The sequence below is a fragment of the Pongo pygmaeus genome, chromosome 3 (genome assembly GCF_028885625.2).
Source record: "Pongo pygmaeus isolate AG05252 chromosome 3, NHGRI_mPonPyg2-v2.0_pri, whole genome shotgun sequence".
In the NCBI taxonomy this organism is placed as follows: domain Eukaryota; kingdom Metazoa; phylum Chordata; class Mammalia; order Primates; family Hominidae; genus Pongo; species Pongo pygmaeus.
The window spans coordinates 182,367,843-182,393,256 of NC_072376.2; the positions used below are offsets into that span (position 1 = coordinate 182,367,843).

At 38.6% G+C, this 25,414-nt stretch overlaps 1 protein-coding gene and 1 pseudogene across 2 annotated transcripts in view; one reads left to right on the forward strand and one right to left on the reverse strand.

Annotated features, from left to right (window-relative positions):
* SH3RF1 (SH3 domain containing ring finger 1) overlaps positions 1-25,414 on the reverse strand; it is a 176,986-nt gene that overhangs the window by 62,756 nt on the left and 88,816 nt on the right. The window lies entirely within an intron of this gene.
* On the forward strand, positions 4,353-10,416 carry LOC129035295 (large ribosomal subunit protein eL6-like; annotated as a pseudogene).

A 25,414-nucleotide genomic window follows, 5' to 3' on the forward strand; every position in this document is an offset into this window, starting at 1 on the left:
AGCTTGGTTGATAAAAATCAGAGTTTGGCTTTTGGGCAAATCTCTTCCTGATATTGCTTTTAATGTGGGCAGTAGGTCTTACTCTTTCATGAGCTCAACGAGTATTTAATGAGGTTCTACTCTGTGCACGAGTCTGGATACAGCAGTGAGTGAGACAGTCACAGTCCCTGCCCTCCCCAAGTTTATAATCTGTAAGTGTATAGACACGTGGTCTTTTACAGTCTAAGATCATTCAACTTTGCTCTTTCCTGGAAGAGAGCACATTGTTAGGCTGATAAGCTAAGAGATGAGGAATTTAATGTTCCTGCATTGCATTACTGTTTTAAATGAGAAGTTTAAAATTGTGTACATAACCCCCAATGCAATTTAATCATCAACTGATTAATGAGATACTTTTCAACGGCATTGGGGGTGCCCAATCTTGAGCATCAGTTGTCACTTTAAGATCTTTGGCCTCTCTGAGCGCTGCTGCGTATCATTGATTCAGGAGGTAAGTGGCAAATCCAACATGTCTATAATAATTCCCTGAACAAGATTACAGGGCTCCTGCTTTTGGAGTCTTTATTTATTTATTCACTCTTCCAGAAAACATTTATCAAGCTTTTACTTTTTTTTTCTTTTTTTTTTAAGATGGAGTCTCGCTCTATTGCCCAGGCTGGAGTGCCGTGGTGCAATCTCGGCTCACTGCAACCTCTGCCTCCGGGGTTGAGTGATTTTAACGCCTCAGCCTCCCAAGTAGCTGGGATTGCAGGCAAGCACCACCACGCCTGGCTCATTTTTGTATTTTTAAGTAGAGATGGGGTCTCACCATGTTGGCCAGGCTGGTCTCAAACTCCTGACCTCAAATGATCCACCCACCTCGGCCTCCCAAAGTGCTGGGATTACAGGCATGAGCCATCGCACCCGGCCCAAGCTTTTACTTTTTACCAGGCAATGTGCAAGTGTTGATGACTTAAAGAAGAATAAGACAGTTCTTTTCTTAAAGGATATTAATAATAACTACAATACAGTGTAATAAATGTAATGATAAAGATATGCACACCATTTATGGGGACAAAGAACATAGGTCTCTGGTGTTTGGTGAGTAGGAAAATGAAACACTTCCTGGGAGAAGTGACACATGAGCCAAGACTTAAAGGATGCACAGGAATTAGTTGTCAAGGTTGCAGTGAATGAATGAAAGAGAAAAGTAAGGGCATTCCAGGCAGAGAAGTCAGCACCAGCAAAGACCTGGAGGTAGGAAGTCACATGTGCAGCGGGACTGGGGAGCATAAAGAATGCAGTATTCCTGGATAAGAATTATGGAACATAAAGGAGAGGTAGGCGGAGGCCAGTTTATTGAGGGTCTTGTATAACATATGAAAGAGTTTTTATTGCTGTGTTCTTCTAGCAATGGTAAGTCATTTACATGTTTAATGCACAAACAGACTTAGGTCCTATGTGCTGGACAGATCAGTTTGGCAGTAGTGTGAAAAATGGACATGAAGTGGGCAGGCAGGCAGAGAGCTATGTGCAAAGCATAGGCCTCAACTAGTTGAATATTTTTTAAGTTTAATATTTCCAATGAACTAGAGCAATATAGTTAGCATTACTTATATCATTGTCTGCCCCCCGACCTGTAAAAAGTGGATCAAAGTTTTATACCCTTGATGGCAACAGAACTTCGTAACACAATTTTCAAAAATTAGTTTGGTTTCTACTTAGAGACTTACAGTCTGGACTACCTATAAGCCAAATTTGTTTTGCTAAACATTTGTTTAGGAATATTAATTATTGCTCTCAAAATACTATTGGCAATCGTCTTGCCTTGGCTTAGTCCATGTGATGTTGTAGTTGTTTAATTAGAACTTCCCTGAGAGTCCAATGTCCTGGGAAGACAGAGGTTGAGCCTTCCAGAGTAATGAAACCCTCCTGTAACCTCTGACTTTCAGACTCTGTCTTAAGATCTGGCCTCCAATGGCATCACTCCTGTTACTCTGCCTTGACCTAATCTTGTAAGCAATTCTGCTGTGCCCAGAAAGGAAATGCCCACCAAGAACTCTGGTCATTCACAATGCTGTGTACTTTGATCACATTACATTAGTGTCCAACTCTGGGGAAAGAAGAATTCTAATTTTTCTCTACCCTCACAGATGCCTCATTATATTCTCCACTATATTATGTATTTCTTCAAGGCTAGTTATCACAGCTTAACAATATTTCCAAAAATAGGTTTGAGGAAATAATAGTAAAACACAGCAATCAACAGAGAGAGAGAGAGAGAGAGAGAGAGAACTGGCAAGTACTGTACTAAAACTCTTGTACAATAGCTAAAGAGACTCTGATCAGGCAGTATAGGGTACTGGCTGGAAGCACAAACTCCAGAGCTAGATTGCAGGGTGTGAATCCCATTTACTAGCTCTGTGATTTGGGGCAGGTTAACTCTCTGTGCCTCTTTCTTCATTTGGGCTGTTGTGAGGATTTAGCGAATTCATGTATATAAGCCACACCTTAAATGACCCAGCAGGCAGTACATGCTACATGTGTGAACCATCATCATTGTCATCATCATCGTCATTACCCAGTGTAAAAAGCCTCTTTACCAGTGAAATGGGGCACCTGACAATGTATTTGTCTCTCCACAGCTGGATGCTTTCCCTTTTAGATGAATTCACATAGCAATTACATTTTTAATACATATTCACTGTATAACAATGCAAAGAATGTTCCTCCTAGGAAGTGTTCAGGATTTTGAAATGTGCATTTCTGAAGCACACATTTGTTTTCTGAGTAGAATCCATTCATCTTCTGGCTGAACAGAAGAAATTACAAATTCACTGACACGCACCGTTTAATAGGGGATGGCATTTTAGATGTGGCTGTAGTTCATCTTGACAGGGCTAATGTAAGGCATTGGAAGCCTGCATGAATTAATTGAAAATCCCATTACAAACTCGGTGACAAATAACTCTATTCACCATTATGGCCTGTTTTTTTCCCTACCTCAATTAGCTCTGTTTGGCCCACTCTGTCCAAATCTATGCCAGCCAAACCCATGCACCAAGATACAGATTTAGCACTCTTAGAAACCATTCTGAACTGCTCCTTGAAGAGATCTGTAAAATTCCAAATGACCCACAATATGGTTCTTTTGTGATATGCTGATGTGGGAACTGAAGGAATTGATTTCTTTACAGATCACCTCCACACACCAGTGGCCTAATGGACGTATTAACTTTTCCACAAAACAAATCTATTACGTGTTCATAAAATCATCAAGGATTCTAACAGACCAGTGGCAAGGAGAAAGCTTACTATGATAACAGTGATATGCATTATGGTTAGCCTAGGGTTACATTTCCGTGATGCAACTGAAAATTCATTAATTCATCCCAACTTGCTAAATCTTGACTGCTAAAATTGTTTCAATGATCAGTAACCACAAAGAATCGTAAAGCTTATGACAATTTAACCCATGAACAAACATTTGTGCATCTGGCTGTGTTTTTCTATGGTATTCTTTTTCAATTAAATTCTATGAGGCTAGAAAGCCAGTTTGGGTCAAGTTTCTAAAAAGAAGGCTTCCCACATTAAATAAAATGAATTCTACTCTGATTTTAAATCAAGCAAAGTCCAGTGATCTTTGAAAGACTTATTCCCACACAGACTGCAGATGATTAAGGATAAACGGTTAAACGACTTGGAAAAGCAATAAAAGAACACATTTTCCTTTTGCAACATCTGAAAGATAAAGCCAAAACAACTGGTTTGATAGCCTAGGACTACTCTGTGGATAAAATATGTCCAGAGCCCATGGAGGCACTGCCCTCTCATTCATCTCCTTTGAAAGGTCTGAGAGTCATGTCATCACTGGGCCCTCTGCCCTCCAAGCCTTCTGCAGGCTTTCCAAACTGCTGCTTTTCTTCTGTATCCTCTCATCAGGCCAAGGCCCCCAAGGATCCACAGAGCTTACATTTCACTTGGAGACTTTCACTTGGCTACACATGAAAGGGAGGCTTAAAAGGAGAGAAAGCCAAAGAGAAACCGACTCTGCAGTCTAACCTTGGGTTTGCGGCTGTCATTCACACTGCCAGCTTTATCAAAAAGCTTGGCAATTTAGACAGGCAAACTGTTACAGTAATTCTGCATCTAAAATACATTTTGATAAACATCTACTATATTGTTCATTTAAAAAAATAAGTATGATAGTGGGCCAGCTTTACATTTCAAATAATTTTTGTTTCCAAATCATACATGCAGGTTGTTTTTTAAGATATTAAAATCCTCATGTGATCTGCATATAAATATTTTTGATTAAATGCTTTAGACTTCCATTTCCATACCATCAGCTGTATTCCAATATATCTGGCAAAATGCTACTTGATGATCTAGCTGAGATTCTAACAGGTAAATAAAACATTCACTGCCAATTTATTTTATAGACTCTAAATGCCAATGCCCAGATGTACATGCAAGACAGCCTCTCTAAATTCAAATTCCTTCATGCATTTCTTACTGCTCCATAAAGTAAAACAGATTCAGTGACCTCCTAAAAAGAAAATCTAGAAGACACTCTTGTAGTGGGAACAGCTATAAAATGTGTATAAATTTAATAACTCAGTTATATCTAAATTGGCATCAACACTGGCTGATTTTAACTTGACTTTCAGAAACTTTCCAGAAAGAACTGAGGCACAAAGAAATCATAGTAATAGGAAGTACCACACAGAGTTAAGAAGTAGAAAAATGTGTAGAAGAAACAATTTTTAAAAAATGTCTTTTGGGCCAGGCATGGTAGCTCACACCTGTAATCCCAGCACTTTGGGAGGCTGAGGCAGGCGGATCACTTGAGTCTAGGGAGTTCAAGACCAGCCTGGATGACATGGCAAAACTCATCTCTATAAAAAGTACGAAAATTAGCACGGTGGTGGTGCGCCTACAGTCCCAACTACTTGGGAGGCTGAGGCAGAAGGCAGAGGTTGCAGTGAGCCAAGATGGCACCACTGCACTCCAGCCTGGGCAACAGAGTGACTCCGTCTTAGAAAAAAAAGTAAAAAAAAAAATAGAATGTCTTTTGTACAACAAAAAACATGTTGGCTTTTCCCTACAAAGTAAAATATCTGTCAAGATATAATAACAGTATTTCATGAAAATATTGATTCTTTAACAGTTAATAACTCCTAAGTATTGTTCTCAAGATATCTACATCAGATAATCACTCAAATATGATTTGGCCATCACTTGAAATGTTTCAACTTCAATGACGGCCAATATGAATATAAAAAGTTTTATTTTTCCAAAGTAACATCAGAAGGGACTGAGAATCCCATAATTTCACAATAGTCCATCTTTCATTTGTTCTTTCCTTTAACATTTATATCTGGAAAGCACTGTGCTGGGGAATTTTTATCTGACAATCATTTTCTTAATCTTCTACCTCCCACCTACCCCAAATTCACTACATAAAATTTTCTAATCATACTAACTTTAATCAAATCTACCAGCACTTTGAGGATGGCAGCTGCAAATAAACAGAAATTAAGACAAAACGTGTTTCTTCATTCACATGTCTTCTTTTTGCCCTTATTCTACTATCCCAGTGTCCCCTTTTCTTGCATGCTCATTTTCTTCAGCTTTCTCCAGAAGTAGACTCTGCAGCCAGCCAGCCTCCCTCCTTATTCCAGACCTGGTTCCAGTTCCATACCAGCTCAAGAATGTGGGCTGACCAAGGCCAGTCTTTGGGCTTTTTTAGCACTTGGTGGCTCCTCAGCACACACTCTGTGCTGTCTGCTGCCCTGCTCACGCTCATCTGTGGGCTCCGCACCCTCCATCTTCTCCTTACCCAGCTCCTGCAATCCAATCCACCATCACTAATGGAGTGTCTAACTCAGCTCTTGACCAAACAGCAATCAGCCAATTATAGTTTCCAGCAGCCTTGCTGTTTTGTGGGGGGCATTAATGGTTTCGGGGGCAAGGTAGAGGGAGAGAAAAAAAAAAACTAGAGATAAAGGAAAGTAGATAAAGCAGCTTTCTTACCAATTTCCCTGGGCTGTACTCTCATCATTAATCATTTGCATAGTGAATTTAGCTGAAGTCAAGAGTATATTCAAACACTCAGGAAAAAAAAAAATGAACAAGAGTTTTCCAAACTTCAAAATGAAAAAACGCTATTAGACTCTTCATTAAACGTTTTTTTCTAGAAACTAAAATACAGAAAACAAACTGAAATACATTTGTCCCACCTCCTGGATTTTCCTCTCCTACAAGTACAGGAGAACCTGAGGGGGCACTCAGGAGCATGTTTAAAAGGCAATGTTGCAGGAAAAGTGGGCTAAGGGGCATTGCTTAGTAAATACCTATATTTAGGAGGCAGAAAAAAGAGAGACATAAGAAACTAGAGAGGTAGGATGAAAACCAGCAAACTATAACCACAGTAACAAGGATAATTCCTGAAACACGGTTTTGTCCACATCACCTATGTCTTTACAATCTGGAGACAGTTCCCAATTACCTCTTAAATCACATTAATGGTCTAAATCATGAGTTTTATGGCCCTCCATTTGGATTGTCCATTCCACCTCATATTTTCCACCCTCAGCAAGCAAACCAGTCTGCTGTCATCACCTCCAACTTCATACATGCCATCTCTCCTCCACCAAAATTCATCGAGAACGGTCCATTTCTCCCTCCACCTCCCCACCTTGTATGTGTATCATGTGCCTGATAATTATGCTGCATTTCTTCCACTTGGATTTTTATGTCTGTCTAGGATGACTGCTTTTGTTGTTTGGAATCAGGTGTAAATAAGGCCAAGATCAATGATCTGATTCTTGTATGGGTCAATAGGACAGTCTCTATTTCCCAGATGTGACAGCCACTACTTGTCCATCAGGACCCAGCCCAGGCATTGCCTCCTTGGGGAAGCTTCTCCCAACCTTCCTCTACCCAAGTCTAGAGAAGGTGCTGCTCTTTTTATGTACACCTAGAGTGCCTTATGAATACTGTTATCATGGCCCTTATCTTACTCAGTTTATAACCTATTTCTTCCTGCTAGACTGTAACCTCCTGGAGATCTGGGACTATGTGTTGTGCATCTTTGTATCATGAGTACCTACCTCAGTGTCTGGGAAAAACTTCTTGCTGAATAAATAAATAAAAGAAAAAAAGTTATCTCCAGTGGACTGAGTGGTAAGGTGTGGACAGGTTAAGTGGAAAAAGAACACATCTAAAGGAAAAGCAACTAAAAAGATGATTCTACTGACAGGCTCAACAGCTTTACACAAATTGCAAAATATATACAAACACGTATTTATGTATCTCTGGGAACTCCTCATGAATGGTAGACTGCTAATCCATCTTTTTGAAACTGTCCTCCCAAGTACACACTAGGTGGTGGGCACTTGATTCTGAGACATGGGAGGTACAGAAATACTGAAGGAGACATTTTTATTACCATTTCCTAGGCTGCTGGGAAACCTGGGGCATGCTAAGGTGCTACAGAAAAACCTGGGGAAACATGAGCAGGCACTGCAAATTGGTATCAACTTCACTGTGTTTTAGACACTATAACTAAAGCATAGTCCATTCTGGAAATGGGCAGTTGAGTGTCTTATACTAAGCAAATGGCTGGCATTTGAAAAATATGAAACAAATTATGTAGCAAACTATAGCAAATAAATATTTTCCTTATAAACTCATTTGGTGGTTATGAGGAAATAGTCATGCAGTTGATATAGCATTTCTCTTGGATGGCCTTAGTACCCAACAGACAGATAAATCATTAAAGAAAACAAATTTTATGAATTTCTCCAAGTGAAGATAGCTATTGAGAATGCAGTCACTCAAGTAAAATGCAAGAAGTTTGTGTCACTCATTGCCCTGAATATTAGTTTTCTGTCTCATCACGTTTAATAATTACAATAGTATTTTGCAGAGAACAGGAATATTTATTGGGAAAATTCTCTGCAGTAACTTGAGTTACCATCTTGAAGACTCAACACAGGATGGGGACTATTTCCTGGGAAAAGGTCAAGTCTCTACCTATTTGAAAAACAGATTCCTGGCAAAGAATCTGCCCTTCTCTTGCCACTGCCCTGCCCTAGGCCTCCAACCTGACCCTGGGGTGTAGGGCTAAATAGGGAGGAATGATCATGTACCAGGAATTCTGCTTGCATCTTACCTAATCCTACAGAAATCCAGGAAAGTAGGGAGATTCAGAAACACAAAGGGAGAGGGGTGTGTTGAGAACATGTTTTAGTATTAAAGAGGTTGGGTAACAGCCACATGCAGTGGCTCATGCCTGCAAACCCAACACTTTGGGAGGCTAAGGCAGGCAGATCACTTGAAGCCAGGGGTTCACAACTAGTCTGGGTGATCTGGTGAAACCCCATCTCTTAAAAAACAAACAAACAAAAAGCTAGCCAAGTATGGTGGCACGTGCCAGTAGTCCAATATTGTGCCACTGCACTCCAGCCTAGGTGACAGAGCGAGACTCTGTCTCAGAGAAAAAAAAGCGGGGAAGTCAGGTAAGGCCTCAGTGAAATTCCATTGCCTATTTTTAGTTTTGTCCAGTGTTTAGATTAATATCTTGGAGCGAGGATGCCATATAATTTAAACATAAGGTTAAATGTAAAAGATAGTCCATAGTTTCAGAATTAAAGCAATATTGAAATAGACCTACACACATATGAACAACTAGACAAAACTGTCAAGGCAATTCAACTGAAGAAAATAAAGTCTTTTCAAAAGATGATTTCGGAACACTTAGAAGCCCATGGGGAATAGAGGGGGATGAATCTTGAGCCCCTACCTCACACCATATACGAAAATTAATTTAAGATGAATCCCAGACTCAAATGTAAAAGCTAAAACTATAAGTTTTATAGGGGAAACAAGAAATTACCTTAGTGATGTGTAGGGAGGGAAAAAAAGCCTAAATTAACCATAAGCTGACAAATTTGACTATATCGAAATTGAAAAATTAGGTTCAAAAACAAAAGACACATGAAGAAAATAAAAATGTAAACCACAGATTGGGAAATTCATATATATATAATATATATATTTTATATATAAAATATATTATATATATAAAATATATATAAAATATATTATATATATAAAATATATATAATATATAAAATATATATAATATATAATATATAATATATATAAAATATATATAATATAATATATAATATATATAAAATATATATAATATATAATATATAATATATATAAAATATATATAATATATAATATATAATATATATAAAATATATATAATATATAATATATAATATATATAAAATATATATAATATATATAAAATATATATAATATATAATATATAATATATATAAAATATATATAATATATAATATATAATATATATAAAATATATATAATATATAATATATATAAAATATATATAATATATATAATATAATATATATTATATATTATATATATATAAAATATATATTATATATATATGACAAAGGACTCAAATCCAGAATTAAAATGATTCCTACTAACCAACAATTTGATTTAAAAACAGGCAAAAGTTCTTTCCCATCTTGCCAGATGGCGGTGAAAAAATTGAGAAGCTGGATACTAAAGAGAAGGAACCCGAAGCCAAGAAGGCTGATGCTGGTGGTAAGGTGAAAAGGGATAACTTCAAGGCTAAAAGCCCCAAGAAGGGGAAGCCCCACTGTGGCCAAAATCCTATCCTTATTAGAGGAATTGGCAGATATTCCTCATCTGCTATATATTCCAGAAGTGCCATGTACAAGAGGAAGTACTCAGCCAATAAATCCAAGGTTGAAAAGAAAAAGAAGGAGAAAGTTCTTGCAACTGTTACAAAACCAGTTGGTGGTGAGAAGAATAGTGGTAACCTAGGTGGTTAAACTTCACAAAATGCCTAGATATTATCCTACTGAAGATGTGTCTCAAAAGCTGCTGAGCCACAGCAAAAACCTTCAGTCAGCACATGAGAAACTGCGAGCCAGCATCACCCCAGGGACCATTCTGATCATTCTCCCTAAGTGTCACAGAGGCAAGAGAATGGTTTTCCTGAAGCAGCTGGCTACTGGCTTGTTACTTGTGACTGGACCTCTGGTCCTCAATTGAGTTCCTCTAGAAGAACACACCAGAAATTTGTTATTGCCACCTCAACCAAAATTGATATCAGCAATGTAAAAATCTCAAAACATCTTACTGTTGCTTACTTCAAGAAGAGGCAGCTGCAGAAGCCCAGATACCAAGAAGGTGATATCTTCGATATGGAAAAAGAAAAATGACCAGTGCAAGGCTGATCAGAAAGCTGTGGACTCATAAATTTTAACAAAAATCAAAGCCATTCCTCAGCTCCAGGGCTACCTATAATCTGTGTTTGCCCTGACAAATAAAATTTATCCTCACAAAGTGGTGCTCTAAATTTCTTAAGAACCTAATTAAGTAACTGATAACATTAAAAAATAAAAACAAGCAAAAGATGTAAATACACATCTTGAAAAGAAGACGTTTGTATAGCCATGGAAGGGCACTCAACACCATCAGGCAACTGCAAAATAAAACCACAATGATATATTATAATGTGTTCATTAGAATGATTAAAATTTAAAGACTGACAACAGAAAATTTTCTAAAAAATGTGAAGCAACTAGAATTTACATAGATTGCTAGTGAGGGTCTAACACTGTTTGAAAAATTCTTATAAAGTTATATGTACATTTACTCTTCAATCTACCCTTCTTAGGTATTAACCCAAGATAAACGAAAACATAACTCCACACCCAGATTTGTATAAAAATGCTCATCACAGCACTATTTATAATACCAAACACTGAAAACAATGCAGATGTCCATCAACATGGGAATAAATGGAATCCTATTTAACTATTTCAAAAAATGAATTACTGACACATATGAGTAAAAAAATACTGTATGATTACATTTATAAAATATTCAAAAATAGGTGAAACGAATCTATTGTGGTAAAAATCACAGTAGTTGCCCATAGGAGATGGGCAAATGAGTGAAAGAGGGTGTGAGGGAAATTTCTGAGACTATTAATATATTCTGTATCTTGACTGAGGTGTTAGTTATCCTGGTGTAGAAAGGTATCAAAACCTATTAGATTGTACACTTAAGAACTGTAATTCACACATACAAATTTTACCTCAATACCAAAGGATATTAAGGTAACACTGGGAGGCCGAGGTGGTAGGATATCTTGAGGCTAGGAGTTCAAGATCAGCCTAGACAAAATAGTGAGTCCCTGTCTCTAAATAAAATTAAAAATAAATTAGCTGGGCATGGTGAGACAGGCCTATAGTCCCAGCTACTCAGGAGGCTAAGGTGGAAGGATCACTTGAGCCCAGGAACTCCAGGTTGCAATGAGCTACGATTGTGTCACTGCAGTCCAGCCTGGGCAACAGAGTGAGACCTCACCTCTAAAAACAAAAACAAAAGCAAAAGTATCACAATGAATAACAAGCCACACTGGCTTTCAAGAGAATGGCAAAATGAGAAAAACAAGAAATCTGAAATTCAGAGGTATGGAGATTAATGCACATAAAGATGTCTACTTTTCCAAAAGGAAGTCACAGAACAGAAATGATTGTACATAATGTACTGTCACTGCTAGAATCTGACCCTATATTAGCACCAGTCAGTCTCTCCCTAGATGTCCAGGACACATTCTGAATCCCATAAACAAAAGGAACAGAGAAGTCTGGCATATTCAGTAGAGGGAGATAAAGATGATAAAAGTGTTGGAAAATATTGACAGAAAAGCTGTAGAAACTGAGATGTATTAGTACAGCAGTGTTATTCTAGAATAAGTCTTCAAATACCATGAAAAGGTCTTACACAAAAAGAGTAAGTCTGATTGGAACTCGCTGAAGAAAAAAATACAGGCTTAAACTCATGCATGCATTATTTAAGGTGGATAAAGGAATTTCCTGACAGAGAGGGTTGTTAAATATTGCAATGGATTATGATATCTTTCACTGGAGACTTTGAAAAAATGAACAGTCTCATGTATGGTTCTGCCCAAAGGCAAAGGGACAGACTATGACTGATGATCTCTAGTAATCTATGATTTCTTTGGCAATTAAATCATTTGAGAGAAAAAGTTTATTCTTATGATTTTGTCCTTTGTTTCTTAGGGGTGGAATCTCAATAATAATGATAGTGATGAGGTATGAGAGAGTGAGCAGGGAGGAGACATTTGGAAAGAAAATTAAACGAGAATATGAATTCGCCTACAGAAATCAAATCAAGCGAGCTTCAATACTCCAAAGTCTGTCACGACCTTCTACAATGTCATTAGGAAAAGCAGAAACAAGCTCAGCTGTGGTCAAACCAAGCTGCCTTTTATCTCCTTATTTTTGCTGTCGAGAGTAATACATAATATGTGTGTATTACGGTTACTGTTCTTCAAAGGAGCGTTCTTCTAGTCAATTAAATCTGAAGTTTACATAGTAAGGATTAAATAATTACTTCAGGAAAATATCTTCTTACTTTGAAATAAACTTATTACAAGGATATAAAACCAATCCTGTGAACCCTATAGGGTAGGCTCAAAGTCTTTAAAACATAATTAAGTCTTTTCATTAAAAAAATAACAAGAGACTGGGTGCAGCAGCTCACACCTGTAATCCCAGCACTTTGGGAGGCTGAGGTGGGCGGATCATATGAGGTCAGGAGTTCAAGACCAGCCTGGCTAACATGGCAAAACCCTGTCTCTACTAAAAATAAAAAAGTTAGCCAGGTGTGGTGGTGCATACCTGTAGTCCCAGCTACTTGGGAGGCTGAGGCAGGACAATCACTTGAACCTGGGAGGTGGAGGTTGCAGTGAGCTGAGACTGCACCACTGCACTCCAGCCTGGGCAACACAGCAAGACTCTGTTTCAAAAAATAAATAAAAAATAAAAAATAAAAACTCAGACATCCACGGAAAACTGGTTTTGTTTAAAGGTGAGAGAAGGAAGGAAGATCTTTGGACCACTTAAAAATTTTTTATTTAATCAAAATTTACTGTTATTTTTCACTTTTTCTTTTGAGACAGGTTCTTACTCTGTCAACCAGGCTGGAATGCAGTGGTGCGATCAGGGCTCACTGAAGCCTCAACCTCCTGGGCTCAAGCAATCCTCCTGTCTTAAGCCTCCTGAATAGCTAGGTCCATTGGAGATGAGGCTTTAAAAATACTTTGTAAATATTCTGTGGTACTAAAATGAGTGTTACTAGAAGATCCTAATTGCCTTTACGCTCTAATTTCTCCATTATTCGACTGTGCAAGAAATGCTACTGGAAAAAGTAATATCCATTTGCAATGAACAATTTTATCAATAGATAGATTAATGGGCAGTTTTATTGAGGCTTCCTTTAAAAAAAAAAAAAGTCTTCCAATTCAAATATACTGATCACCAAAAATAAGAAATGAGAGCATCTTAAAGGGAAATGGTTTACTAAGCCAGTCGCAGCAAGCCCAGATCCAAATGTTATTTTGTTCTAAATAATTAAATAGTAGAATATGAATTACAGGTGTTTTCAACCAAAATGAACCATTTATATTAAAATGACACCTTTTTTTCTGTTTCTAGGTGATTAAATATATAGCAAAGAAAATCAAGCAAGAGCCCATGCGTGCACCTGAGACTACTTTTGTTAAGCATTTCGTGTATACTGCATAAGAAGGTAACAGATCATGCTAGCTGTATTCCTACTAATGAAAAATTTAAGATGAGAAAATTAATAATCAGAATACTTTTGGTCATGGCAACAGATTAAATTACTATTTTTAAACATCTTGCCAATATATTAAAACATATGCTTTTTGAAAATTGTTTAACTAAATTTTTTTTAGGTAAAGCAACTAATTTTACATGTTCACCAGGCTGTGAGCTACGTGAGGGCAGGGCTGGAGCTCATTCATCTTCATATCCTGAGGGCGAAACACACAGCAAAAAATCAGCTCATTAGATGACTACTTTTCTGCTACTTCTTCCTTCATTCCATCCTATATAGATCTGCCAGATTCATCTTCCTGAAATACAACTTTTATCATCAGATCACCTGTATGATCTAATCTGTCTGATCTGTCTGAAATACAACTTTTACCATCAGAGCATGTGTCTGATCTGGAAAAGAAGAGCTGAAAAATGACACAAGGGTTCAGAGATACGGAAAACAGCTCTAAAAAGGTCTCTAACATTTATCTAAAGTGAGTGTTACAAAGAAGAAAGTGACAATAAGGAGGAGAACTGTAAAAGAAATACAGTAATTGAAGGAAATTTTCCTGAACTAAAAACACTTGTCTTTAAACTTAATTTTAGGCTAAAGCTGCTTCCTTATATTTAAGTTTGACCTAAAGGTTTCTCCACACATAGTGAAGTATAACCTAACCAGATTTGTAAACAAACTGTAACCTACTCTTGTAGGAATCAGAGTTCTGGCCAATCGCAGGTGGCCAACTGTTCAAACTGGGTTCAAATGAGGCAAACACCAAGGTGTAAACAATCAGGTTGTTTCTGTACCTCACTTCTGTTTTCCGTGCATCAGAGACGATTTCTGTCCATGAATCCTCTCTGACCACACAGCAGCACCAGAGTTGCTCTGAACCTACTATGGTTGGGGGAACTGAATTGTTCTTTGCTCAATTAAATTATGTTGAGTTTAATTTGTTTCTCTTTTAACACACCCAAGATCTCAGAGCAGTCTCATTAAGTGCTAAGCAGATTAATGAGGGGGAAAGAGACCGTATTCAGGCACATCTCATTACAATTCAAAACTCCAAAGATAAGTGAAAAATTCTAAAAGATTTGGGTCAGAGGAGTTTACCTGGTACTGGAATGTAAGTAGAATCTGACTTATTGATAGTAATATAGGAGAAAAGTAGACAGCAGAAAAAAGGCTTTACATTTCTAAGGGAGCATGATTTAGAGGAACTTAGCCAGCTAAACTGTTAAAAATGTGTCTGAACAAAATACTGATTATTTTTGAACACCCCAAATCTCAGAAACTTTATTACCTGTGCCTTTCAAGTGAAAACTATAACAATTATGCAAGGAAGTATCTCCCAGCCTACAATATTCCCCTCACAAAAAACCACAGAAGACTCCTAGAGAGATGAAATGTGATACAAGAAACATGGATGGCTCAATATGATCTAGAAGAGATGAAGAAAATGAAATTTTAAAAAGATCCACTGGATCTAGAGGTGGGGCAGGGTCTGGTGAAAAGGTTACATCTGCTTCTTCTCCATCCACACTGCAGTGAATCATGTTTATATAATCATAATACTGCAAATGCTATTTTTATGGGACTTGGGGAATTAATTACAGCTACAGAATAGAATGTTATAAACTCTGACAATATCAAAATAACAATACACTGAACTAAAACCAAGAGTTAGGCTTAAAGGAAGGTGGGAGGTAGAAGTACTCTAAATTTTACCACTCTGAAATTGATACTGTATGAGCCTAAGAAAGCAAGAGCTGAAAACATATTATCGAAGGCTTGGGTCACCCCACTAGGTAAAAAACCACGACCAGCTCAGTTGCTTGCTGAAGGCAAAGGGAATACAGAATGAGTAGTAGAAGAAGGCAGTTATCAATACCGCCTAAAACCATGTGTCCAGTTACAGAAAGGAGGACTGTACTGTCATGAGTAATTCCTCCTCATTTTAAGAATATGCCTGTACAAGTATACACCTGTACTCAGAAAATATCTTCGTTTTATTTCCTTTCTTTTTCCTTTATCATGTAACATAAGATTTATTGACTTCATATCAGCATTTAAATGCCATTAACTTTATGTAATAGCATTTAGGTTAAGGATTAGGGCATTTTCAGTTGTACAAAATATAGTTGTATTATGTTAGGTGTAATTATGACCTTATTGTTTTTATTTGGAGATTAAGTATGATTTAAGGAGACGTGTATGGGGCTAAGTTGACAACGGGTGAACTATTATGGTTCATATTAGGTGTCAACTTGATTGGATTGAGGGATGCCTAGATGGTTGCTAAGGTATTGTTGGCTGGCGGGGGTGAGGGTGTTGCCAGAGGAGACTGACATTTGAGTTGGTGGGCTGGGAGAGAAAGACCCACCAATTGGCTGCCAGCGCAGCTAGAACAAAGCAAGCGAAGAAGGTGGGATGTAATGGTAACCAGCAGAACTAAAGAATAGAAAACAGTAATAGCACTTACCCCTGGAAAGCAGGACTAGGGTAGGAGAGAAGAGAGAGGGACACTCTTGCTCTCTATTTTAGAATCTTCTGTGAGGTTATGTATTTTCTATCATGAAAAGGTATTACTCTAAAACTAAAATGTGTAAGAAAAATAGTGTGTAAAATTCTAATACACTTGCTATAGAGTATCTTGTTTACTAAATAATTAAGATATACAAAGAGGAGTAATAATAAAAAAGATAACCCATTGTATCCACAAACTGACTTGAGAAATAAAGCATTATAAATGCAATTGAAGCCTTCTGTATTTTTCTTCACCAACCACATAGTAGATCAGCTTTTAAAAGAAAAGAAGCAAATATAGGTGGACCCTTACTATTGTCCCTGCTCATCCACCTAGTCCCACTCCCACTTGCTCCTGACCATTCCTGATTAAGATATTCACTTGCACCAAATAATTGACTCAGGCACCTTAACAAAATATTAATAAGACATTAGTATAACTCCCACCATGCCCCCTTGTTATTCAGACTGTATGTCTTATAATAAATACAAGCTTGCTGTGATAAGTTTCTTCTGGGATTAAAAAAAAAAAAAAGTCGCAAAAGAACACAGTAAGTCCAGTGATTGAGGAAATGAAAAACAAGACATAAATTGTCACTACAATCATGCTCCCTGCTTCTGCAAGACCTTGTGATTCAATTAGTATGATTTCACCTTAAATGTTTGTGTCTGAGGAGCTGGTGATCCTGAGGCGCTGTAGATCCTGAGGTCTGGAGGGTTACACATGTTAGCTCTGGAGAAAACAATAAGAGCCTAAATACCTTCCCTTAATTCAAGAGGGGTTAGCTTACTGAGCTTGTGAAATATGTGGAAACCACTATCTAACCATTTACAAGCTACCTTTTTTTTTAATAAGCTACTTTTAAAGAGGAGGGGTAGCAAGTTGGCTATGTATGAATTCTTAGAACCTTGGTTATGAAAACTTCATTAATCAGAGACAAGATTTTTAAATGTTTAAAAGAATATGGCTATTACCTTCTTTCTCACCAAGTCTTTTAGAAAAATAAGATCACCCTACCCACACACCACCACTGCTAAATACCTGACTTTGAGGATATGGCTAATGCTAGTTCTTCAATTGTAATTTCCTGAGTCATATATATATACATGGTGACTGAATTCATACCTGAAGCAGCCCCATCCTGATAACACAATAAAAACCAGTGTTTTTCTTGAGACAGGGTCTCACTCTGTCACCCAGGCTAGAGTGCAGTGGCACAATCACGGCTCACTGCACCCCGACCTCCGGGCTGAAGCGATCCTCTCTCTTCAGCCCCTCGAAAGCTGTGACTACAGGCACGTACCAGCACACCCAGCTAATTTTTGTATGTTTTGTAGGGGTAGGGTCTCTCTATGTTGCCTAGGCTGCTCTCAAATTCTTAAGACTCAAGCAATCCTTCCACCTCAGCCTCCCAAAGTGCAGGGATTATTGGCATAAGCCATCGTGCCAGGCCAAAACTGGTGCTTGTCAAGCTTTAATAAGGGCACGAATCACCTGGAGTTCCTGTTAAATGCATACATAGTCTGATTCAGTACCTCTGGGTGGGGCAAAAGAGACTGCATTTCTAACAGCCTCAGGTGATACTGATGCTGCCCAGGGAGCCACACTTTGAGCAAAAGGGGAATCCAGTATCAATCTCCTTCCCAATCTCCTTTGGGTGTTTTTCTTTCTCAATTGCTCCATCTTCTTACCTTTGCTCTTTTCTAACTAAATTTACTCCCAAGATGATCTCATCTATTTCCTTCTTTTAAAACCATTTACACAAGCCATTCTCAACCCTGGCTGCATATTAGGATCAACTAGGGAGTCATTTTTTCTTCTTCTTTTAAAGTTTTCTAAAGCCCCACCCCAAACCAATTAAATAAAAATCTCTGGGGCTAGGTCAGAAGCATATGGATTTTTAAAAGCTCCTTAGTGACTCTCATATAAAGCGCTAAGAACTGTGGATCTACACAACAATGTCTCCCAGATCTAACCTCAGCTGTAACCTCTCCCCTGCACACCAAGGGCCTACTTCACATCTCCTGTTTAATGTCTAATAGGCGTCTACAAATCAACGTGTCCAAAACAGACCTCTTGGTTTCCACCTACCCCCACCAAAACCTGATCCTCTACCAGTTTTCCCCAATGTCGGTAAATAGCCCACTGTTCACCTCGTTGCTTGGGCCAAAAGACTGGGCTTCACCGTGATGCCTCCGTTCCCATTCTTTCACATTGCACATCCAGTTAATGCATCAGCAAGTCTGCCAGCTTTGACTTCAGAACAACCCCCAATCAGTCCACTTCTGACAATTTCTACTGCTACCAGCCCAAGCCAGGTCAACACCATCTGTATTGCCACTATTAACACCCTAGCACCTATTATCCACAGTCTTGCCTGTTAACCTCCCAACGGCTTTCCCTCCCAGTTGAAATACAAACTCCTTCCTGTGGCTCCCAAGGCTTTCTATCATCTGGCCCCGGCTAACCTCTCTGGCTCCCTCTCCAATTCTTCTCCCATCCCTACCTCCTACTGCTACACTGGCCTTGTTGCTTCTTGACCACTCCAGGCTCTTCCCTGCCTCAGGATCCTTCTCTTACTTTTCCTTCTGCTTAGAATATTCTTTACAGGCTTATTCCTAATCATCATTCAGGTCTCTGCTCTAATGTCATCTCAGAAAGCTTCCCTGATTATCCCACAATAGCCTCAACCCAACTAGCACCCACCACAACTTCCTCACCCTGAACTTTCTACCCTGCTCATTTTCTTCATGACATTTATCACTGCCTGAAGTTATACTAGGCACCGACCCACCCAAAACCACTAGACCATAAGCTCTTAAAAAACTGTCTTGTTCAACAGAGAATCACAGGCCTACATCCATACTTGGGGCAAGTTCTACGCACTTAATGCATTTTGCACTATTTGTATCATCCCTCTCCCCCCATCCCCCAATTCATAAACTGAAACCCTAACCAGTGCGAGAGTATTTGGAGGTGGGACCTTTGGGAGGTGATCAGGTTTGGTTAGTATGAGAGTGGAACCACAGGGGATGAGGTCATGGGGTAGAGGCCCCATGATGGGATTGCTGCCTTTGTAAGAAAAGACACAAGAGAGATTCCTTTCTCTTCCTCTCTGTCCACATGCACACACCAAGGAAAGGCCATGGAGCACACAGTAAGAAGGTGGCAAGCCAGGATGAGAACCTTCACCAATAACAGATTCTGCCAGCTCCTTGAGCTTGGAGTTTCCAGCCTCCAGAACTGTGAGAAATAAATCTCTGTTGTTTATACTCCCCAGTCAGGTATTGTGTCTTAGCAGGCCAAGATCCCTAAGACATTGGCGAAAAGAACAAAAAAGTCAATGAGGAGTAGCCTGGATGGATCTGTCATGTGCCCCCCAAGCTCTGGGACTATCCATCCTTTGGAATATCTAGCATTTTCATCAATAATTTGAATGACGGTACATTAGGGCATATTTAATTTGCCAGTGACACAAACCTGTAAGTCATGCTAGCTACCTTACGCGTTCAACAACAGAAATATGATTTTAGAATATTATCATGAGTGATCGATTTTAACCGAACAAATATTAATTTTAACTGAACAAAACAAATATTAATATTTACTAAGATGAACATAAATGTTGAGGGTTTTGTTTGGTTTTTTTTGAGACAGAGTCTCACTCTGTCACCCAGGTTGGAGTGCACTGGCCTAATCTCGGCTCACTGCAATCTCAGTTTCCCACGTTCAAGTGATTCTCCTGCCTCAGCCTCCCAAGTAGCTGAGATTACAGAAATGCACCACCATGCCTGGCTAACTTTTCATATTTTTAGTAGAGACAGGGTTTTACATGTTGGCTAGGCTGGTCTCGAACTCCCTGCCTCAGGCAATTCACCTGCCTCAGCCTCCCAAAGTGCTGGGATACAGGCATGAGCCACTGTACCTGGCCAATTTATACAGTTCCTTGATTAAAACCACTTGTGCTGGGCATGGTAGCTAGGATTAAAGGTGCATGTCACCGTGCCTGGTTAATTTCTGTTGTTGTTGTTGTTGTTGTAGAGACAGGATTTTGCTATGTTGCCTGGGCTGGTCTTGAACTCCTGGCCTCCAGTGATCCTTCTACCTTGGCATTCTTTAGGAGGCTGGGATTTTGGTGCTGGGATTACAGATGTGAGCCACCTCCCCCAGCCTATAACTCTTCAAAGCACTGTTGGTTACTTATATTTGATGGATAATAAGCCATCTTTAAGTACAGCACTTATATGTAATTCAATTATTACAAAGCAAACAAGGGATGGTATGGCATCCTATGTCAATCCTGCACACACAGCTGCCTGGTAAACAGAAGAATACCTGTCATTATGGTTTTGCTTATCTTTCTGCCCTTCAATTTCAAATTTTTCAGAAAACATAGATCATTTTTCTAAAGACTTCCTCAGCTTGTACACTAGAGAATCTTTATAATCACCCACTTGTACCAAAGGGGACATTTTTCATTCTCTAATTAAATAAGAAGACAAATAAGCAAAGGCCAATACTTGCAAGAACAGAAACAAAGAGCTATTATAAAAGTAAGCACTAAAATTATTCCCAAGCTGATTTTAATGAGCACACAATAAATTTGTAAATGCAATAAAAATATATTAAATACACATGAAAGGACATTTGTAATCAATTCTGTATGTCCATATCACTGAAAGAATTAGTCTAAAAGAACTATGTTAGATGTCAGTTTTACAATTAGGCACATTTCAACTATGTGTTAACTGTCTGATCTACTATTTTAAAATAAACCATTCAAATGTTTTTAAATATCTATAATGCTTTCAAGTTGCTTACATATATGTAAACAAGTTTCCATAAAGTTTAGAGGTTAAAAGATAGAGGAAAGATCTTATATGTAGGTCACAGATACGGTTCCCTGTATATTTGAATGAAAACCTTCCATATGTGTATGTATTATTATATATATATATATATATGCTCACGTTATACATACACATATATATGCACCTCATATATATGATAGTTAAAGGCCTTGGTTCTCTCAGGCAAGATCCTTGAGAGTAAAAAAGAACTTTTTTTGGCCAGGCACGGTGGCTCATGACTTTGGAAGGCTGAGGTGAGTGGATCGTTTGGGGTGAGGAGTTTGAGACCAGCCTGGCCAACATGGTGAAACCCTGTCTCTACTAAAAATACAAAAATTAGCCAGGCATGGTGGTGGGCACCTGTAACCCCAACTACTCAGGAGGCTGAGGCAGAAGAATCGCTTGAACCCAGGAGGCAGAGTTTGCAGTGAGCCGAGATTGCGCCAGCGCATTCCAGCCTGGGCGACAGAGTGAGACTCTGTCTCAAAAAAGTAAACAAATAAACAACAAAAAATTTTTTTTAATAAGCAACTATGCTTATTTAAAAAAACAAGCATTGTTATGTTTTGAGGCACAGAATCACAGGGATTTGGGGCTAAAAAACCTTAAGAATTATTTAGCCCAACTTCCTCACATCAGGATGAGGAAGTACATTCAATGCCCAAAAGTCACACAGCTGGTTAGCAGCAAAGCCAAGACTTGGGCCCAAACCTGGGTGACAGGGCTCTGGAACACAGGTACTTTGGTTCTGACATACTGTGGGGGCAAGAGGAGTCTGAAGGTGATAAGAATGCAAATGCACTGTCCCAAAACAGGTTAGATGAGGTATAAACTGGGATCTGAGGCACCAAAATTTATGGGATTTAGGCCTTTCTCTCCTGAATGTAAAACCAGTCCAATCAGGCCTATACTATGTGTGCAATAAATTTGTGTTTCTTTGCTATTCCCTAATGTCTCAGTCTTTTCCCATTCTTAGATGCACAATCCATTAGATCTAGATCAACACAAACTGCTCTCCCCCAAAATGGGTTGTACTCTTGAAAATTACTTTGTAGTATGGAAGAGTTTTAGGTAATATCAAGTTACTTATTTTTCACTGATAGTTTAATACAAATGTAAAACTCCTGCCAAATGCTGGCAGTCCAGTGAAAAATACATTGCATAGTAGACCCTACCCATGTGTGCTAGGCATAATAATGGCCCCCAAAGTAGACCACAGCCCAATCCCTGGACCCCATGAATTTGTTACCTTACATGGCAAAAGGGATTTTACAGATGGAAAGATAATCCTGGCTTATCCAGGTGGGCTTACTGTAATCACAAGGGCCATTAAATCAGGGAACTTTCCCAGATGGGTTGACAGTCAGAGGGTAATGTGACTAAGGAAGAATGGTCAGAGATGCAACTTTGCTGGCTTTGAAGACAAAAGGAGAGGACCACAAGCCAAAGAATATTTCTTCTAGATAAAAGTGTAAATAAGGAAACATTTTGTCCTTAGAGACACCAAAAAGTAACATAGCCTTGCCTACACCTTGATTTTGGCCCAGGGAGACCTGTGTCAGACTTCTGACCTACAAAAGTATAAGTTAATAAAATTACTGTGTAGTTTTAAGGCATTGAATTTGTTGTAATCTGTTACAGCAGCAAGAGAAAACTAATACAACCATATGAACCAATATCCAAAATTCTCATCCTTCGGCCAGTCTGAGGTTCAATATCAGACACATTAACCAATACCAGCAACAGACATAGCCTTGTAACATACCTCTCTGAAGAACTTCCCACTCTCTTCAGGTTATACACAGATAACTTCAGTAGAATGGTGCACAGCTTGAAAACAGAAAAGAAGGCTCCTGAGAGCCCCATACAAAGACAACACTGTGCAAACTTTGAGTAAGTTCAATTTCACTGTTTATTTTAGCTCATTCTTTGAACTACATTTGCTTCCAAGTGAAACAAAATTTACTTTGAATAAATTTTGCAGTGCTCTACTTGAAACAGCTGGTTGGACTTTTCAAAAAGCATCTTGTCAGAATTATGTATTTTTTTTCCTAAGACATATTCCACCCACTAAGTCATACCAGAAGCCTTGGTAATCATGGTGGCTGGTGTGAACGTAAATCCCTTAGATTTCCATTCTGCAACAAGCTTTCTTGGAGGAAGGTGTGAATATATCAAACATCTTACATGTAATGCTAAAGAAACCTGCATAAACTTTGGCCACATCCACTGCATGGGGACGTAAGCAGAAACAAAAGAAAAAACTTGTAGTTCCAGTGCTGAACAGCCAAAGCCAGACCATCTGCATGACAGCAAAGGCTAAAGAAACAAATGCAGCAAAATACAACCCAGGCTTTAACTGATTCTTTCCTTTCCAATTTCTAATACGGTATGTCCCAATTTGAAAAGGGATTACCCACGAAGAATAAAGAGGTATAGAAAAGAAAAAGAAGAGTTAAACTGAAAACCTGTACAGAAAAATGCACCCAAACCAGAGAGTCTGAGGGCTCATGTTCCAAGTCCTGCTTGTATAAATACTGAGCCTCCACCTCATTGAATTGTTGACATTACATAATTAGCCAGTTACAATAATAACACTACAGCTTAACACACTGCCACAACCGGAGGAATTTTAACTACTCTAGTGAATTGCCCCTCACCAGCTACATCTGTGCTGGTCTTCAAAGCAAAAGTGGGGAAAGAAAAGAGATGGCCATTTAGTATGCAGACTAACGCAGAGTAAACAAGGGGAGTCTGGCCTATCCAGCATTTGGGTTCTTGGGGTTCCCCTACCCGCTTGTTTTTTGTTTTTATTTAATTGGTTTGGCCTTTGGTTGTTGCCTACTTAAGTAAATAATATTCAGTAAAAGCACTTCATAGACACTGTGAAATCGTTAAAAAAATTATATTTATATCAGATTACTGTGTACTTAAAACAAACTCTTATTCTTCAACTTCATAAACTTCAATATAAACAACAAAAAAATGTAAACCCACCACTTTTAGACACTTATTCTTTAGCCTTTTTAACTCTAACATAAACAAATAAGAAAATATTGTTAAATATCCTTAGAAATCTTGAGCACCTATTAGCATTCTCAGCACTAGCCGGACGAAGGGTTTGAAGGGTTTCACCTGCCAGCAACCCTTTCTTTTCTCTTTATTCACAAATTCGCTCTAGGGACCAGAGGATGCTGTATTCTCTTCTTAGTAAAATAAGTGAAATCTGAAATGCAGCCTAACCCAGACACAGAAAAATCACATACAAAATTCGAATGTTCTTAGACATACTATACAGGAAGCCGTGCTGAAAATAATAGCCTTTCTGTGTAATTTATCCTATTTTTTTCCTCCCTTATTTGGTACCTCAGCTTCTCATTCCTCCCGATCTGATGTCTCATATCCAAAATTCTTTTAGCCAACACTCACTTTGGGAAAGCCCTTTTTTTTTTTTGAGACAGAGTCTCGCTCTGTTGCCCAGGCTAGTGTGCAATGGTTCCATCTCAGCTCACTGCAAGCTCCGCCTTCCAGGTTCAAGCGATTCTCCTGCCTCAGCCTCCTGACTAGCTGGGACTACAGGCTCATGCCACCATACCCGGCTAATTTTTGTATTTTTTGTAGAGACGGGGTTTCACCATGTTGGCCAGGATGGTCTCGATCTCCTGACCTTATGATCCACCCGCCTTGGCCTCCCAAAGTGCTAGGATTACAGGCGTGAGCCACCGCGCCAGCCCTGGGAAAGCCTTTTAAGTCCTCACTGCTGAAGGTTAATAAAATCTTTCAGGTCCCCAAAATCTGAGGCATCATGATGATGATATCTGAGTGTGTAAAAATCCTCCCAACACTCCTTCATCTACTTTATGTGGATAATTAATACATTCATGTCAATTTAACTCCTTATCTTGCCCAATTTTTAAAATCCATTATCTCCTTTACTCCTTTGGAACTCTTCTAAGATTATGATGCCAGAGAAGAGTGGACACTGGCCTGACAAAAATGTTCTGTTATTTATGTGCCCACCACTATGCAAATCCCCTTATCCTGCTTTATTTTTCTTCATAGTCCTTACAGTCCATCACATATCCATCTATCATATGATATTCTATTAGACCCCTCTTGGAGTTGTTATTTGTCTCTCCCACCAAAATGAAGAGAGAAACCATATTTGTTTTATTTACTGCTATATCTTCAGGGCCTGGAGCTATGCCCAGCACATAGTAGGCACTCAATTTTTGTTGCAGAAATAAATGGAGATTTTGTGACTTAAGTGGAAGAATGAAATAGAATATTTGAAATGGGGACTATTCCAGAAAATCCAAATATG